General features: G+C 39.0%; 1 long non-coding RNA gene across 1 annotated transcript in view; it reads right to left on the reverse strand.

Moving 5' to 3' along the window:
• Positions 1-10072: 10072 nt before the first annotated feature.
• LOC132350311 (uncharacterized) overlaps positions 10073-17755 on the reverse strand; it is an 83299-nt gene continuing 75616 nt past the window's right edge. Inside the window, exons 2-3 of the long non-coding RNA XR_009497887.1 lie at positions 10686-10913; positions 10073-10267 (exon numbers count right to left, since the gene is read on the reverse strand). This is a non-coding gene — a long non-coding RNA (uncharacterized LOC132350311). The remainder of the gene's footprint in view (positions 10268-10685; positions 10914-17755) is intronic.

A 17755-nucleotide genomic window follows, 5' to 3' on the forward strand; every position in this document is an offset into this window, starting at 1 on the left:
CGTTCTCCCGGGGAAGTTGTCCCTGGATCTCGGGACCCTGGCAGTGGTGGGCTGCACAGGCTCCCGGCAGGGGCGGTGTGGATAGTGACCTGTGCATGCACACAGGCTTCTTGGTGCTGCAGCAGCAGCCTTAGCGTCTCATGCCCGTCTCTGGGGTCCGTGCTGATAGCTGTGGGTCTCTGGAGCTCCTTTAAGCGGCGCTCTTAATCCCCTCTCCTCGCGCACCAGGAGACAAAGAGGGAAGAAAAAGTCTCTTGCCTCTTTGGCAGGTCCAGACTTTTTCCTGGACTCTCTCCCGTCTAGCCGTGGTGCACTAGCCCCCTTCAGGCTGTGTTCACACAGCCCACCCCAGTCCTCTTCCTGCAATCCGACTGAAGCCCGAGTCTCAGCTCCCAGCCCCCCGCCCACCCCGGTGGGTGAGCAGACAAGCCTCTCAGGCTGGTGAATGCTGGTCGGCACCGATCCTCCGTGCGGGAATCTCTCTGCTTTGCCCTCCGCACCCGTTGCTGCGCTCTACTCCGTGGCACCGAAGCTCCTCGCTCCACCACCCACAGTCTCCGCCTGTGAAGGGGCTTCCTAGTGTGTGGAAACCTTTCCTCCTTCATGGCTCCCTCTCACTGGTGCAGGTCCTGTCCCTATTCTTTTGTCTCTGTTTTTTCTTTTTTCTTTTGCCCCACCCGGGTACGTGGGGAGTTTCTTGCCTTTTGGGAGGTCTGAGATCTTCTGCCAGCGTTCAGTAGGTGTTCTATAGGAGCAGTTCCACATGTAGATGTATTTCTGATGTATCTGTGGGGAGGAAGGTGATCTCCGCATCTTACTCTTCCGCCAGCTTCTCCTCCGCCCCATGATTCAGTCTTGGTAGGTTGTGTGTTTCTAGGGATTTATTCACTTATTCTAGGTTATCTAATTTGTTGGCATATAATTGTTTATAGCCTCTTTTGATCCTAAGTATTTCTATAGTGTCAGTTGTAATGTCTTCTCTTTCATTTATAAGTTTAGTCGTTTTTTCCTTTAACTAAATGTTTATTGATTTTTTAAAATGTTTTTGAAAGACCAGATCTTTGTTTTGTTGACCCTTTCTACTGTTTTTCTGGTCTTTATTTCATTTACTTCTGCTCTGATCTTTATTATTTCCTTCCTTCTACTAACTTTGAACTTAATTTGTTCTTTTCTAGTTCCTTGAGGTGTAAAGTTAGCTTGTTTATTTGAGATCTTTCTAATTTCTTAATATTTGCAGTTATCTCTAAAACTTCCCTTTCAGAACTGATTTTGCCACACCCCCTAGGATTCAATATGTGTGTTTCCATTTTCATTTGTTTGGAGACAATTTTTTATTTCCCTTTTGATTTCTTCTTTGGCCCATTGGTTGTTCAGAAAGGTGGTGTTTAGTTTCCACATATTTGTAGATTTTCCAGCTTTCTTCTTGTTGTTGATTTCTAGTTTCCAACCATTGTGGTCAGAAAATATAATTGGTATAATTTTTTTAACATCTTTATTGGAGTATAATTGCTTTACAATGTTGTTAGTTTCTGCTGTATAACAAAGTGAATCAGCTATATGTATACATATATGCTCATATCCCCTCCCTCGTGCATCTCCCTCCCACCCTCCCTATCCCACCCCTCTAGATGATCACAAAGCACCGAGCTGATCTCCTTGTGCTCTACAGCTGCTTTGCACTATCTATTTTACTTTTGGTAGTGTATATATGTCCATGCCACTCTCTCACTTCGTCCCAGCTTACCCTTACCCTTCCTCCTGTCCTCAAGTCCATTCTCTATGTCTGTGTCTTTATTCCTGTCCTGCCCCTAGGTTCTACAGAACCTTTTATGTTTTTAGATTTTATATATATATATATATAATATATATATATAATATATATATGTTAGCATACAGTATTTGTTCTTCTCTTCCTGACTTACTTCACTCTGTATGACAGACTCTAGGTCCATCCACATCACTACAAATAAATCAATTTCGTTTCTTTTTATGGCTGAGTAGTATTCCATTGTATATATGTGCCACATCTTCTTTATCCATTCATCTGTCAGTGGACACTTAGGCTGCTTCCATGTCCTGGCTATTGTAAATAGAGCTGCAATGAACATTGTGGTACATGACTCTTTTTGAATTATGGTTTTCTCAGGGTATATGCCCAGTAGTGGGATTGCTGGGTCGTATGGTAGTTCTATTTTTAGTTTTTTAAGGAACCTCCATATTGTTCTCCATAGTGGCTGTATCAATTTACATTCCCACCAACAATGCAAGAGGGTTCCCTTTTCTCCCCACCCTCTCCAGCATTTATTGTTTGTAGATTTTTTGATGATGACCATTCTGACTGGTGTGAGGTGATACCTCATTGTAGTTTTGATTTGCATTTCTCTAATGATTAGTGATGTTGAGCATTCTTTCATGTGTTTGTTGGCAATTTGTATATCCTCTTTGGAGATATGTCTATTTAGCTCTTCTGCCCATTTTTGGATTGGGTTGTTTGTTTTTTTGATATTGAGTTGCATGAGCTGCTTGTAAATTTTGGAGATTGATCCTTTGTCAGTTGCTTCATTTGCAAATATTTTCTCCCATTCTCAGGGTTGTCTTTTCATCTTGATTATGTTTTCCTTTGCTGTGCAAATGTTTTAAGGTTCATTAGGTCCCATTTGTTTATTTTTGTTCTTATTTCCATTTCTCTAGGAGGTGGGTCAAAAAGGATCTTGCTGTGATTTATGTCATAGACTGTTCTGCCTGTTTTCCTCTAAGAGTTTTACTCTGTCTGGCCTTACATTTAGGTCTTTAATCCATTTTGAGTTTATTTTTGTGTATGGTGTTAGGGAGTGTTCTAATTTCATTCTTTTACATGTAGCTGTGCAGTTTTCACAGCACCACTTATTGAAGAGGCTGACTTTTCTCCATTGTATATTCTTGCCTCCTTTATCAAAAATAAGGTGACCATATGTGCATGGGTTTATCTCTGGTCTTTCTATCCTGTTCCATTGATCTATATTTCTGTTTTTGTGCCAGTACCATATTGTCTTGATTGCTGTAGCTTTGTAGTATAATCTGAAGTCTGGGAGCCTGATTCCTCCAGCTCTGTTTTTCTTTCTCAAGATTGCTTTGGTTATTCAGGGTCTTTTGTGTTTCCATACAAATTGTGAAAATTTTTGTTCTAGTTCTGTGAAAAATGCCATTGGTAGTTTGATAGGGATTGCATTGAATCTGTAGATTGCTTTGGGTAGTATAGTCATTTTCACAATGTTGATTCTTCCAATCCAAGAACATGCTATATCTCTCCATCTGTTGGTATCATCTGTAATTTCTTTCATCAGTGTCTTATAGTTTTCTGCATACAGGTTTTTTGTCTCCTTAGGTAGGTTTTTTCCTAGGTATCTTATTCTTTTTGTTGCAATGGTAAATGGGAGTGTTTTCTTAATTTCTCTTTCAGATTTTTCATCATTAGTGTATAGGAATGCAAGAGATTTCTGTGCATAAATTTTGTATCCTGCTACTTTACCAAATTCGTTGATTAGGTCTAGTACTTTTCTGGTAACATCTTTAGGATTCTCTATGTATAGTGTCATGTCATCTGCAAACAGTGACAGCTTTACTTCTTCTTTTCCAATTTGGATTCTTTTTATTTCTTTTTCTTCTCTTATTGCTGTGGTTAAAACTTCCAAAACTATGTTTAATAAGAGTGGTGAGAGTGAACAACCTTGTCTTGTTCCTGATCTTAGTGGAAATGGTTTCAGTTTTTCACCATTGAGGACGATGTTGGCTGTGGGTTTGTCATATATGGCCTTTATTATGTTGAGGAAAGTTCCCTCTATGCCTACTTTCTGGAGGGTTTTTATCATAAATGGGTGTTAAATTTTGTCAAAAGTTTTTCTGCATCTATTGAGATGATCATATGGTTTTTAGCCTTTGGTTTGTTAATATGGTGTATCACACTGATTGATTTGCGTATATTGAAGAATTCTTGCATTCCTGGGATAAACCCCACTTGATCGTGGTGTATTATCCTTTTTATGTGCTGTTGGATTCTGTTTGCTAGTATTTTGTTGAGGATTTTTGCATCTATGTTCATCAGTGATACTGGCCTGTAGTTTTCTTTCTTTGTGACATCTTTGTCTGGTTTTGATATCAGGGTTATGGTGGCCTCGTGGAATGAGTTTAGGAGTGTTCCTCCCTCTGCTATATTTTGGAAGAGTTTGAAAGATAGGTGTTAGCTCTTCTCTAAATGTTTGATAGAATTCACCCGTGAAGCCATGTTGTCCTGGGCTTTTGTTTGTTGGAAGATTTTTAATCACAGTTTCAATTTCAGTGCTTGTGATTGGTCTGTTTATATTTTCTATTTCTTACTGGTTCAGTCTTGGAAGTTTGTGCTTTTCTAAGAATTTGTCCATTTCTTCTAGGTTGTCCTTTTTTTTTTTTTTTGAAAATTTTAAGTTTTATTTTCACTTCTTTTTGTCATTAGGCTATATCCCACTGGGGATATACAGCTAAATTACTGCATTTTATTTATTTATTTATTTATTTATTTATTTATGGCTTTGTTGGGTCTTCGTGTCTGTGCGAGGGCTTTCTCTATTTGTGGCAAGTGGGGGCCACTCTTCATTGCGGTTCACGGGCCTGTCACTATCGCGGCCTCTCCCTTTGCGGAGCACAGGCTCCAGGCACGCAGGCTCAGTAATTGTGGCTCACGGGCCTAGTTGCTCTGCAGCATGTGGGATCTTCCCAAACCAGGGCTCGAACCCGTGTCCCCTGCATTGGCAGGCAGATTCTCAACCACTTCGCCACCAGGGAAGCCCAGGTTGTCCATTTTATTGGCATTTAAAGCTTGTGTTTCCTTATTTATTTTCAGTCTGGATGATCTGTCCATTGGTGAAAGTGGGGTGTTAAAGTCCCCTACTATGATTGTGTTACTGTCGATTTCCCCTTTTATGGCTGTTAGCATTTGCCTTATGTATTGAGGTGCTCCTATGTTGGGTGCATAAATATTTACAATTGTTATATCTTCTTCTTGGATTGATCCCTTGATCATTATGTAGTGTCCTTCTTTGTCTCTTGTAATAGTCTTTATTTTAAAGTCTATTTTGATATGAGAATTGCTACTCCAGCTTTCTTTTGATTTCCATTTGCATGGAATATCTTTTTCCATCCCCTTACTTTCAGTCTGTATGTGTCCCTAGGTCTGAAGTGGGTCTCTTTTTTTTTTTTTTTTTTAATTTTATTTATTTATTTATTTATTTTACTTATGGCTGTGTTGGGTCTTCGTTTCTGTGCGAGTGCTTTCTCTAGTTGCGGCAAGTGGGGGCCACTCTTCATCGCCGTGCGCGGGCCTCACAATATCGCGGCCTCTCTTGTTGTGGAGCACAGGCTCCAGACGCGCAGGCTCAGCAATTGTGGCTCACAGGCCTAGTCGCTCCGTGGCATGTGGGATCTTCCCAGACCAGGGCTCGAACCCGTGTCCTCTGCATTAGCAGGCAGATTCTCAACCACTGCACCACCAGGGAAGCCCTGAAGTGGGTCTCTTTTAGACAGCCTATATACGGGTCTTGTTTTTTGTATCTATTCAGCCAGTCTATGTCTTATGGTTGGAGCACTTAATCCATTTACATTTAAGGTAGTTATCAATATGTATGTTCCTGTTGCCATTTTCTTAATTGTTTTGGGTTTGTTATTGTAGGTCTTTTCCTTCTCTTGTGTTTCCTGCCTAGAGAAGTTCCCTTAGTATTTGTTGTAAAGCTGGTTTGGTGGTGCTGAATTCTCTTAGCTTTTGCTTGCCTGATTTTTCCATCAAATCTGAACAAGGGCTTTGCTGGGTAGAGTATTCTTGGTTGTGGGTTTTTCCTTTTCATCATTTTAAATATATCATGCCACTCCCTTCTGGCCTGCAGAATTTCTGCTGAAAGATCAGCTCTTAACCTTATGGAGATTCCCTTGTATGTTATTTGCTGTTTTTCCCTTGCTGCTTTTAATATTTTTTCTTTGTATTTAATTTTTGATAGTTTGATTAATATGTGTCTTGGCGTGTTTCTCCTTGGATTTAGCCTGTATGGGACTCTCTGCATTTCCTGGATTTGATTGACTATTTCCTTTCCCATATTAGGGAAGTTTTCAACTATAATCTCTTCAACTATTTTCTCAGTCCCTTTCTTTTTCTCTTCTTCCTCTGGGACCCCTATAATTCGAATGTTGGTGCGTTTAATGTTGTCCTAGAGGTCTCTGAGACTGTCCTCAGTTCTTTTCATTCTTTTTTCTTTATTCTGCTCTGTGGTAGTTATTTCCACTATTTTATCTTCCAGGTCACTTATCCGTTCTTCTGCCTCAGTTATTCTGCTATTGATTCCTTCTAGAGATTTTAAAATTTCATTTATTGTGTTGTTCATCATTGTTTGTTTGCTCTTTAGTTCTTCTAGGTCCTTGTTAAACGTTTCTTGTATTTTCTCCATTCTATTTCCAAGATTTGGGATCATCTTTACTATCATTACTCTGAATTCTTTTTCTGGTAGACTGCCTATTTCCTCTTTGTTTGGTCTGGTGGGTTTTTACCTTGCTCCTTCATCTGCTGTGTGTTTCTCCATCTTCTCATTTTGCTTAAATTACTGTGTTTGGGGCCTCCTTTTCACAGGCTGAAAGTTCGTAGTTCCCGTTGCTTTTGGTGTCTGCCCTCAGTGGCTAAGTTTGGTTCAGTGGGTTGTGTAGGTTTCCTGGTGGAGGGGACTGGTGCCTGTGTTATGGTGGATGAGGCTGGGTCTTGTCTTTCTGGTGGGCAGGACCGCGTCTGGTGGTGTGTTTTGGGGTGTCTGTGACATTATGATTTTAGGCAGCCTCTCTGCTGATAGGTGGGGTTGTGTCCCTGTCTTGCTAGTTGTTTGGTGTAGGGTGTCCAGCACTGTAGCTTGCTGGTCATTGAGTGGAGCTGAGTCTTAGCGTTGAGATGGAGATCTCTGGGAGAGTTTTCGTTGTTTGATATTACATGGAGCTGGGAGGTCTCTGGTGTACCAGTGTCCTGAACTCAGCTCTCCCACCTCAGAGGCACAGGCCTGACAGCCAGTCAGAGCACCAGGACCCTGTCAGCCACACAGCTCAGAAGAAAAGGGAGAAAAAAAGAAAAAAAATAATAAAGTTATTAAAATAAAAAAATATTAAAAAGAAACAAATTAAAAAGTAATAAAAAAAAAAGAAAACAAAATGGACAGACAGAACCCTGGGACAAATGGTAAAAGCAAAGCTATACAGGCAAAATCACACAAAGAAACATACATATACACACTCACGAAAAGAGAAAAAGGAAAAAATATATCTATATTTAAAAAAAAAAGGAAGAGAGCAACCAAATCAATAAACAAATCTACCAATGATAATAAACTCTAAATACTAAACTAAGATAAACATAAAACCAGAAACAAATTAGATGCAGAAAGCAAACCCCAAGTCTACAGTTGCTCCCAAAGTCCACCACTTCAATTTGGGATGATTCGTTGTCTATTCAGGTATTCCACAGATGCAGGGTACATCAAGTTGATTGTGGAGATTCAATCCACTGCTTGTGAGACTGCTGGGAGAGACTTCCCTTTCTCTTCTTTGTTCACACAGCTCCCAGGGTTCAGCTTTGGATTTGGCCCCACCTCTGCGTGTAGGTCACCTGGGGGCATCTGCTCCCCCCTTGGACAGGATGGGGTTAAAGTAGCAGCTGATTCGGGGGCTCTGGCTCACTCAGGCCAGGGGGAGGGAGGGGTACAGAATGCGGGGCGAGCCTGTGGTGGCAGAGGCCGGCATGACATTGCAACAGCCTGAGGTGTGCCGTGTGTTCTCCTGGGGACGTTGTCCCTAGATCACGGGACCCTGGCAGTGGCGGGCTGCACAGGCTCCTGGGAGGGGAGGTGTGGTTAGTGACCTGTGCTTGCACACAGGCTTCTTGGTGGCTGCAGCAGGAGCCTTAGCGTCTCATGCCCATCTCTGGTGTCCACACTGATTGATAACCATGGCTCGCGCCTGTCTCTGGAGCTCGTTTAGGCGGTGCTCTGAATCCCCTCTCCTTGCGCACCCCAAAACAACAGTCTGTTGCCTCTTAGGCAGCTCCAGACTTTTTCCCGGACACCCTCCCAGCTAGCTGTGGTGCACTAGACTCCTTCAGGCTGTGTTCACACAGCCAACCCCAGTCCTCTCCCTGGCATCTGACCTCCGAAGCCAAAGCCTCAGCTCTCAGCCCCCACCCGCCCCCGTGGGTGAGCAGACAAGTCTCTCAGGCTGGTGAGTGCTCGTTGGCACTGATCCTTTGTACGGGAATCTGTCTGCTTTGCCCTCTGCAGCCCTGTTGCTGCACTCTCCTCCATGGCTCCGAAGCTTCCCCCCCACCACCCTCCGTCTCTGCCAAGGAAGGGGCTTCGTAGCGTGTGGAAACTTTTCCTCCTTCACAGCTCCCTCCCAGAGGTGCAGGTCCTGTCCCTATTCTTTTGTCTCTGTTTTTTCTATTTTCTTTTGCCCTACCCAGGTACGTGGGGAGTTTCTTGCTTTTTGGGAAGTCTGAGGTCTCCTGCCAGCATTCAGTAGGTGTTCTGTAGTTTCTCCACATGTACATGTATTTCTGATGTATTTGTAGGGAGGAAAGTGATCTCCACGGCTCACTCCTCTGCCATCTTGAAGGTCTCTTTATAATTCCAAACTTCTTAAATTTGCTAAGATTTGTTTTGTGTCCTATCATATGCTCTACCCTGGAGAATGTTACATGTACAATTGAGAAGTGAGTGTATTTTGTTACTGTTGGATGGAATGCTCTATATATGTCTGTTACATTCACTTGATCTAAAGTGTGGTTCAACTCCAACATTTTCTTGTTAATTTTCTGTCTGGATGATCTATCCATTGCTGACAGTGCAGTACAGAAGTCCCCTACTATTGTGTTTGTTTGTTTGTTTTGGTTTTTGTGTTTGTTTTTTGCCTGCATCGGACAGCTTGTGGGATCTTATTTCCCTGACCAGGGATGGAACCCATACCACCTGCAGTGGAAGCGTGGAGGCCTAACCATTGGACTGCCAGGGAATTCCCTCCCCTACTATTGTGATATTGTTTTCTATTTCTCCCTTCTTTTTCATTCAGCCAGCCAATCTGTGACTTTTCGTTGATAAATTGAATCCATTTATATTTAGAGTGATTTTGATATGTAAGGACTAACTACTGCCATCTTATTTTCTTATGGTTGGTTCACATCTCTTGTTTCTTTTCCCCTCTGTTTATGCCTACATTTATACATTGGTGGTTTCCCATGGTGGTATGCTCTGCCTCCCTGTTTTTTTGCGTTTCATGAATCTACTCTACATTTTTGCTTTTGGTTACCATGAGGGGTTATATAAAACATCTCCTTGATAAATTGCTATCAGCATAAAATGTAGTTTTATCTTTATTCACCTATAAAGTCTCCATCCTTTTATTCCTCTCCATTTATATAACTGATATCAAAATTTGCCTCTTTATGTTGTATATTTGTTAACAAATTATAATAACTGTAGTTATTAATACTCTTTTTTAACCTTTATACTATATACTTAAGATACCATTCTAATATAGAAAAACAGTTTTCAGATTCTAACTGCCTAATTTTACCTTTATCAGATTGTTGTGTACTTTCATATGTTTTCATGTTATTAATTAGCATCTTTTTATTTCAATTCAAGGAACTCCTTTCGGAATTTCCTGCATGGCAGATCTAATGTTGCTGAACTCCCTTAGCTTTTGTTTAGGAAAACCTTTATTTCTCCATATATCAAGGATAATTTGGCCAGATAAAGTATTCCTGGGTGAAAATGTTCATTTTCAGCACTTTGAATATGTCATTCCACTCTCCCCTGGTACGTAGAATTTCTGCTGAGAGCCTAATAGGGGTTCTTTTGTAGGTTACATTATTTTTCCTGGCTGCCTGGTGAGCTAGGGAAGGGCAGGTTTGACAACTCCTTTGGATCCACAGTCTTTTCTGAGGTCTTATTTATTTTTGGATGCACAGGTAGGCTAGGAACCTCCAGGATCCATTGGTGTAATGTGCAGAGGCACTTTTGTTTTGTTATGGACATTTAATATTTTGCTTAAAAGAGGAGAGGGAAAATGATTTATGCCACATGATGCTGACATTAGTCCTTTGGAATGCCAATTTCTTTGACCAATCATTCTCTGGTAGATAGCCCAGGGTAGGGGTTTTGTGAAATAGTGCTGCAGAGTGCCCTTTGGTTAAGCTTCAAAACAATCTTCCTTCATCAGGATCTTCTCGGGAGTGAGCCTGTTTTAAAGAAAAGGGTAAGAGTATTAGAAAGACTTCAGCTGATATCTATTCAAATTTGTGATGTGAGCCCATGCCTTCTATTTATGCCATGTGGAAACCTTCAAACTCTAATGGAATCTATTTTTACTTTATGGATATACCTAATGTCATGCTGAATTGCACACAGGGTGTGATATATGTATATTAGAAAGGGTAACTATCAGTGAACTAGGTATTGATACCAACCACTAACAGTCCATAATGTAACATGGAAAGAAAAAGGGAAGAAAAAAGAAAAGCCATCAATGAAAGGAAAATGTAACAAGTTTAAATTTTTAAGAAAATATAAAATATGGTTTATGAAATTAAACTTGTATTTTTATAAACTTTAAAATGTTGATAATCATGTCCGGTTCTCTGTACATAGAATACCAACTTTTTAAAAATTAATTAATTTGTTTATTTTTGGCTGCATTGGGTCTTTGTTGTTGGGTCTTCATTGCTGCACGCGGGCTTTCTCTAGTTGCAGCGAGCGGAGGCTACTCTTCGTTGTGGTACGTGGGCTTCTCATTGCAGTGGCTTTTCTTGTTGCAGAGCTCAGGCTCTAGGCACACGAGCTTCAGTAGTTGTGGCATGCAGGCTCAGTAGTTGTGGTGCACAGGCTCTGGAAAATTAGAAAAATAACATGGTGTGTATACTTTTGCCCCAGAGAACTGATAAACTCAAGTTACGTGTACTAAGATGAATACAAGGAAACATATCCAGAATCAGTTGGGGATAGGACTAATTACACCAGGGACTAAGTGTATTCCATTAGATTACAGTAATGCCAGGGGTGTGTGTGGGTGTGTTTGTGTGTGTTTAAGTACCAGAATTAGCCCCTGCTTTAACTAAAGGAAACATTATTAGTTTAAATAAAAGTAATGTCCTCTGGGAGGGGGAAGGGTAAGCTGGGACGAAGTCAGAGAGTGGCATTGACATATATATTCTACCAAATGTAAAATAGATAGCTAGTGGGAAGCAGCTGAATAGCACAGGGAGATCAGCTTGGTGCTTTGTGACCACCTAGAGGGGGGGATAGGGAGGGTAGGAGAGGGACGCAAGAAGGAGGGGATATGGGGATATATGTATACGTATAGCTGATTCACTTTGTTATACAGCAGAAACTAACACAACATTGTAAAGCAATTGTACTCCAATAAAGATGTTAAAAAAAATTTTTTTTTTAAAGTAACGTCCTCTGGAACCAGTAGGTCACTCTCCGAACTTAGTTTTCAGCTGGGGCTTGTTTAAATGATGCTTTACAGCACAGCAAGTCCTGTGGGTGGGAGGCCTCTAAGCAGGTTGTAATAAACGTTTTTAATGGAAAATTTGAGGCCCCTCTATTAAGAAAAGAGAGATGTTTGTGTAAGTTGTGTGTTGAGGAGCTGCATGATGGAAAATCTTCTCATTGTTTACTTTTTGCCAACATTTTGGGTTCTTTTAAAGCACTTTATTTAGGTATGCTTGACATGTAATTATATATTCAATGTATTCAATGAAATAAGATTGGAGATAAGTATACATCCATGGAACTATCACCACCATCAAGTATATAAACATCCATCACCTCCCAAAGTTTCCTTCCCCACACTTTTTTTTTTTTTTTTTTAGGGTAAGAACATTTATCATAAGATCTACTTCTTAGCGAGTTTTAAGTATACAATACAGTACTGTTAGCTTAAACACTCTGTTTAATAGATCTCCAGAACTTATATATGTGAAACTTTGTACCTTTTAACCATCACCTCACCTCCTCATTTCTCACTATCCCTATTCCCTGGCAACTACCATTCGACTCTGTTTCTTACGTGTTTGACTATTTTAGATTCCATTTAACTAAGATCATGCAGCATTTGTCTTTCTGTATCTGGCTTATTTTCACCCAGCATCATGCCCTCCAGTTCCATCCAAGTTGTTGCAAATGGCAGGATTCTCCTGTTTTTTTAGGCTTAATAATCCATTTTATGTATATACTACATTTCTTTATCCACTTATCAATGAGAATTTAAGTAGTTTCTGTCTTGGCTATTGTGAATAATTATGCAATGAACATGGGAACAGATATCTCTTCAAGATCCTGACTTCAATTCTTTTAAATACTCAGAAGTGATATTGATAGACCATATAACAGTTTTTTTTTAATGTTTTGAAGAAACTGTTTTTTCCTAAAGGTTTTACTAATTTACATTTCCACTAACAGTATACAAAGTTTCCCTGTCCACCACCATCATTATCTTTGCTTTCTGATAATAGCCATTCTAACAGGTGTGAGTTGATCTCCTGTTTGTGTGTGTGTGTGTTCCTGTTGATTAGTGATGTTGAGTATCTTTTCACATACCTGCTGTCCATTTGCATGTCTCCTCTGAGAAATACCTACTGAGGTCTTTTGCCCATTTTTAAACTGGGTTAAATGTTTTCTTTTGTTTAGCTGTTGAGTTGTATGAGTTCATTACATATTTTGGATATTAACCCCTTATCAGATACATTGTTTGCAAACATTTTCTCCCATTCCATAGATTGCCTTTTCCTTTTCCGATTATTTCTTTTGCTGTGCAGAGTATTTCTAGTTTAATGTAGTCCCACTTTACTTTTGCTTTCTTTGCCTGAGAGTTTAGCAACATAACCAAAAAATCATAGCCAAAACCAACGTCAAGGAAATTTTTCTGTATGTTTTTCCTAGGAGTTTTATGGTTCAGGTCTTATGTTTTAAGCCTTTAATCCATTTCAGATGATTTTGTGAATGGTGTAAGTTAAGTGTCCACTTTCATTCTTTTGTATGTGGATATCCAGTCTTTCCAACACCATTTATTGAAGAGACTATCCTGTCCCCATTGTGTATTCTCGGCACCCTTGTGAAAGATTAGTTGACCATATATGTAAGGGTTTATTTCTAGGCTCTCTATTCTGTTCCAATGGTCTATGTGACTATTTTTATGACAGTAGCACACTTTAAAAAATTTTCTATAGCTTTGTTACACACCGAAAGTAACAAAACATTGTAAATCAATTATACTTCAATTTTTAAAAAAATATGTTAAAAAATTACTATAGCTTTGCAATATAATTTGAAATCAGGAAGTGTGACGCCCTTGACTTCGGTTCTTTCTCAAGTTTGCTTTGGCTGTTTGGAGTGTTTTACAGTTTCATATAAAGATTTAGGATTTTTCTATGGATGTGAAAAATGCCATTGTAATATTGAAAGGGATTGCTTTGATCTGTAAATCACTTTTGGATAGCAGGGACGTTTTAACAATATTCTGTCAATTCAAGAACTCAGGGTAACTTTTCATTTACTTGTATCCTTCTAAAACGTTGTATAGTTTTCAGTTTACAGATCTTTCACCTCCTTGGTTAAATGTATTCCTATGTAGTTTATTCTAGTTAAAGTTATTGTAACTGAGAAAGATTTCTTACATTATTTTTTATAATGTACATTTTAGTGTATGGAAACACAACTTATTTCTGTATGTTGATTTTCTATTCTGCAATTTTACCAAATTCATTCATTAGCTCTGTTTTTGGTGGAGTCTTGGGTTTTTTCTTCATAAAAGATAATGTCATCTGCAAACAGACAGTTTTACTTCTTCTGTTCTGATTTGAATGCCTTTTATTCCTTTTTTCTTGCCTAACTTCTCTAGCTAGGACTTCCAGTACTATATTGAACAGAAGTGGCTAGAGTGAGCATCTTATCTTGTTCATGATCTTAGAGGAAAAGCTTTCAGCTTTTCACTGTCGAGTATAATGTTAGCTGTAGGCTTGTTATACAAAACCTTTATTATGTTGAGGTACACTCCTTATATGCCTAATTTCTTCAGAGTTTGTATCATTAAAGGATCTTGCATTTTTGTCAAATACTTCATCTGTATCTATTGTTATAATATATTCTTCATTCTGTTAATATTTACTTACAAATGTCAATCCATCCTCGCGTTCCAGGCATGAATCCCTCTTGATCATGGTATACAATCCTTTTAATGTGCTGCTGAATTAGGTTTGCTATTATTTGGAAGATTTTTGTGTCTATGTTCATTAGGGCCTATAATTTTCCTTTGTTGTCCTTATATGGCTTTGGTATTAGGGTAATGCAGACCTCTTAACATGATTGTGGAAGAGTTCCTTCTCAATTTTTGAAGACTTTGAAAAGGATTGGTATTAATTCTTCTTTAAATGTTTGGTAGAACTCACCACTCTAGCCATCTGGTCCTGGGATTTTTCTTTGTTGGGAGGTTTTTGACTAATGATTCAACCTCCTTATTCTTTATTGGTCTGTTCAGACTTAGTTTTCATGACTCAGTATTAGCAGGTTTCCAGGAATTTATCCATTCCTTCATTGTCCATTTCAATAAATTATTTCAATTTGTTGGAATATATTTTTTTATTGTAGTCCCTTATGACCCTCTGTATTTCTGTGGTATCAGTTGTAATTTCTCCTTTTGTTTATAATTTTGAGTATTCCCTTTTTTAGTTAGTCCAGCTAAATGTTATTTTTGTCTATCTTTTTAAAAAGCCAACTATAAATTTTGTTGATCTTTTCTATTTTTCTAGTCTTTATTTCATTTATTTCTCCTCTGTTATTTCCTACCTTCTGCTAACTTTGGACTTAGTTTATATTTTTCTAGTTTCTTAAGGTGTAAAGTTTTTTTTTTTTTTAGTAAAAGTATTTGGGTTTTTTCTTAATGTAAGTGTCTATCATTATAAACTTTCCTCTTAGAATTGCTTTTGTTGCATTCTATAAGTTTTGGTATGTTGTGTTTTCATTCTCATTCATTACAAGATACTTTTCAATTTCCCTTTTGATTTTTCTCTAACCCAGTGGTTGTTCAAGAGTATGCTGTTCAATTTTAACCTACTGTGAATTTTCAGTTTTTCCTTGTTATTCATTTCTAGTTTCATACCATTGTAGTTGAAGTTATTCTGTATAATATAAATCTTTTGAAATTTGTTAAGACTTATTTTATGGCTTAACATATGATCTATGCTGGAGAATGTCCTGTGTGTGCTTGAGAATGTGTATTGATATTGTTGCATGGATGTTCTGTATAATTTGTTAGGTCCATTTTGTCTATAGTGTTGCTCAAGTCCATTTTTTTCCTCATTATTCTGTCTGGATGATCTATCCATTGTTGAAACTGATGTATTTAAAGTCCCCTACTATTATTGTATTGCTGCCTATTTCTCCCTTCAGTTCTGTTAATATTTACTTTATATATTTTGGTACTCAGCTATTTGGTGTTTATACCCTCATGATGAATTGGCCCCATTATCATAAATATAATGAACTTCTTTGTCTCTTGTGACAAAGTTTTTGACTTACACTCTATTTTATCCAATATAATTATGACTACCCTGCTCTCTTATTAACATTTGCTTGGAATAACTTTTTATGTTCCTTCACTTTCTCCTGGATGTGTCTTTAAGCTGTGGTTTTTTTTTTTTAAACCCATTCAGTCATTGTTTGTTAAGGTTGGAGAATTTAATCCATTTACATTAAATAATTATTGATAGATATGGACTTATTTCTTTCATTTTGTTCATTATTTTACTTTTTTTCCTCCTGTTTTGTTGTTCCTTTGTTCCTTTCTTGCCAGCAGGTCTAGGGGTGATGAATTCCCTCAGTTTTTATTTGTCTGAGAAAGACATTATCTCTTTCCTTTGAAAAGATTATTTTCTGGGTATAGTCTTCTTGGTTGAAAAATTTTTCTTTCAGTACTTTGAGTATATCATGCCACTTTCTCCTAGACTGCAAGGTTTTGCTGAAAAATTTCTGATAGTATTATGGGGGTTCTCCTATATATGACATGTAGCTTTTCTATTACTACTTTCAAAATTCTCTGTCCTTGACTTTTGACAATTTGATTATAATATGTCTCAGTGTAATCTTCTTTGGGTTGATTCTATTTGGGGTCATTTGAGCTTCATTAGTCTGGTTGTCCATTTTTCTTCCCAAGATTTGGGAAATTTTCAACCATTTTCCCTTTAAATAAACATCTCCTTTTTCTCTCTCTGGGACTCCCATAATGTGCAGCAGTTCTTTGATGGTATTCCATAAATCATGCAAGATTTCTTTTCTTTATTCTCTTTTTCTCCTCTGCTTGGATGATTTCAAATGACTTGTCTTCAAGTTCACAGATTTTTTTCTTCTGCTTGATTGAGTCTGCTATTGAATCTCTCTATTGCATTTTTCATTTTATTTATTATATTCGTCAGCTTCAGAATTTCTGTTTGGTTCATGTTATAACTTCTCTTTGAATTTCTCATTTGGTTCACATTGTTTTCCTGATTCCATCGAGCAGTCTATGTTCTCTTAAAATTTACTGAACTCCTTTAAAACAGTTATTCTGAAGGTTTTGCAAAGCAGTTTATAGATCTCCATTTCTTTGGGGTCAGTTAGTGGAAACTTAATGTGTTTTTCTGGTAGTGTCATATTTCCCTGATTTGTGTGTGTGTGTGTGTGTGTGTGTTTGTGTATATGTGTTACTTGTGTCCATGCATTTGAAGGGAGGGTCCCCTCATACAGACATTATAGTCCAGTTTCAGTGCAGAAAGACCTTCACTTATGATTGGATGTGAGGGAACCAGATGCGTGGGGTGCAGCAGCTCCAGGCCCAAAGAGGGGCACATTGGTGACTCTCACTCCTGGGGAGGTGCAGCAGTTAGACTCTGGGCATCTCCATCAGCTGGCATCAGCACTGGCAAAGACTTCACTGGTCCTGACTGAGGGAGGCTGAGGGTGTCCATGGTGATGACTAGGGCTTTTAAGTCCTTGGTGGCAAAGGACACTGAGAGTCTCCTTTTCTCCTTCTCCCTGCACGGGGAAGTCACTGTGGAAGGGACCTGTCTTTGCACTGAGGTCTGGGCACATGCATGCACTGACCTAGGCAGCACTAGGACTGGAGTGGATGGGTGTGGTGGCCCAGGCCCCAGGTATGCACAGTAGTGACTCCAGCTCTCAGGAGAGTGCCCCAGTGAGGACTACAGGGAATTACATTGGCTCATGTCAGTATCGTGAAGGCTTATGGGAGTCCTCAGTGGCAAAAGCTGTGGGTGTCCGCAGTGATGCCATGGGTTACTGGAGGCCTATGTCATAAAGGCTCTTTCAGTCCTCCTGCTCTCCTTTTCCCTCAAATGAGGAAGTAGTGGCTGAGGGGAATCCCTCATGGCACTGAGCAATACCAGCATGGAAGATGGGTTGATGCTAGTAGAGTGCTTCCTACACTTTTTATATAACTATCCTCAATTTTTGTGCTTCATTGGTCTGTTGCAGCTTTTTAATTGTAATCCAGAGCTCTCCAAGAGATTTTTTTGACATACAAGAGGTATTTTTTGACCTACATAGTTATATTGTTTTCATGGGAGTATGAGGGTTAGGACCTCCTGGTCTGACATCTTCCTGACATCATTCTCTTTAATCATAACTAAGTAAGTTTCATGCCTTATGGTTATAAGATCTGTGTCATAACTGAA

This window comes from Balaenoptera ricei, chromosome 16 (genome assembly GCF_028023285.1).
Source record: "Balaenoptera ricei isolate mBalRic1 chromosome 16, mBalRic1.hap2, whole genome shotgun sequence".
Classification (NCBI taxonomy): Eukaryota; Metazoa; Chordata; class Mammalia; order Artiodactyla; family Balaenopteridae; genus Balaenoptera; species Balaenoptera ricei.